A 1,269-nucleotide genomic window follows, 5' to 3' on the forward strand; every position below is an offset into this window, starting at 1 on the left:
GATATTTACAGGATTTGTTCCCATCTCTGGTTTTCTAGAAATCTTGGTAGCAGTGTGCACTGCATTTAAAACAGGCTTTGGAGTCAGATAAAAATTCTTCTTATAAGCTGAATTTAGTTAAGTTTTCTTTCTTTACAGTGGGGATGACACCCATCTCACAAGGTTTTTTATAAGGTTAATTAAGCTCTGTAAAGCACAGAGCACACTGCCCAGCCCATAGTAAGCATTACATGGCAGCTTTCCTATTGTGTATTCCTCCCCGCACCCCGCCATCATATTGCCATCATAATAACCCCTTTTCCTCGTATAGCACTTTACAGTTTGCAGAATGCTTTCACAGACATTGTCTCACCAGATCCTCGAATTACCCTGTAAGGCCAACAAGGCAGGTATTACTTCCTCAACTGACAGATGAAGAAACTGAGTAACTTAGCAAATGTCACCTAGTGAAGGTGATCTGGGACAGCCTGCTAAGTCCACACCTAGGAGGTCGATGGCTTTTTCCGGAGGATTTTTTCTGGTGGCGTGATCATGATGAGGTAAGAAAATAGTATGGTTCTTCACTGGGTGCAGATGTCAGACAGCTTCCGCTGGAGCCTGGCTTCTTCTCCGCCCCTACCCGGCAGCACCCCCAGAAACTCCAGGGTACCCCTAGGGGGAGAACTGGCAGGTTAGGAGAAGGAAGGGGCCCTGCCTGGAACTGGGGAGGAGCAGGAGAGAGCCCAGGGGCGAGGCCTAGGGAGTGCAGCAGGCCTGGGCTGGGAGCCAGTATGGAAGGAGAGGCCGCCTGTAGAAACCACAAACTACAGCTGAAACTGATGTGGATGTGGCAGAGAAGGCACATACAGTAAAAGTGTGTTATGACTGGCTCGTTGGTCTAGGGGTATGATTCTCGCTTAGGGTGCGAGAGGTCCCGGGTTCAAATCCCGGACGAGCCCTGCTTTTTGCTGGATTTTTCTTCTGTCCCCTGACACACGTATTCACTGTTTGCCCTTTCTAGAGTAGAAGCAAAGAGATGGCGTAGTAGTGAGTAAATAAAGGACTCTGAAGATAAAATGCCAGTCAGTCAGTCTCCCCATTAGCCTGTGGTCTGTGTATACCCCATTACTTCCACTAAGGCCAAACAAAGTAGGAGGAAGAGACTGGCATAGCATCAGGAGCTGAACCCAAGAAACTTAGAGCTAAAGGTTGCATTGTGTTTGGCACAAAGAGCCTCTCAGAGGGACTCAGATGAACAGCAGTGATAAGGAGGTCAAGAAAAGACAAGCT

At 48.0% G+C, this 1,269-nt stretch overlaps 1 non-coding gene across 1 annotated transcript; it reads left to right on the forward strand.

Moving 5' to 3' along the window:
* Positions 1-866: 866 nt before the first annotated feature.
* On the forward strand, positions 867-938 carry TRNAP-AGG. Its single transcript has one exon. It is a non-coding gene; the product is annotated as a tRNA-Pro (tRNA).
* Positions 939-1,269: the final 331 nt, after the last annotated feature.

Source organism: Pteropus vampyrus, unplaced genomic scaffold (genome assembly GCF_000151845.1).
Source record: "Pteropus vampyrus isolate Shadow unplaced genomic scaffold, Pvam_2.0 Scaffold33, whole genome shotgun sequence".
NCBI lineage: Eukaryota > Metazoa > Chordata > Mammalia > Chiroptera > Pteropodidae > Pteropus > Pteropus vampyrus.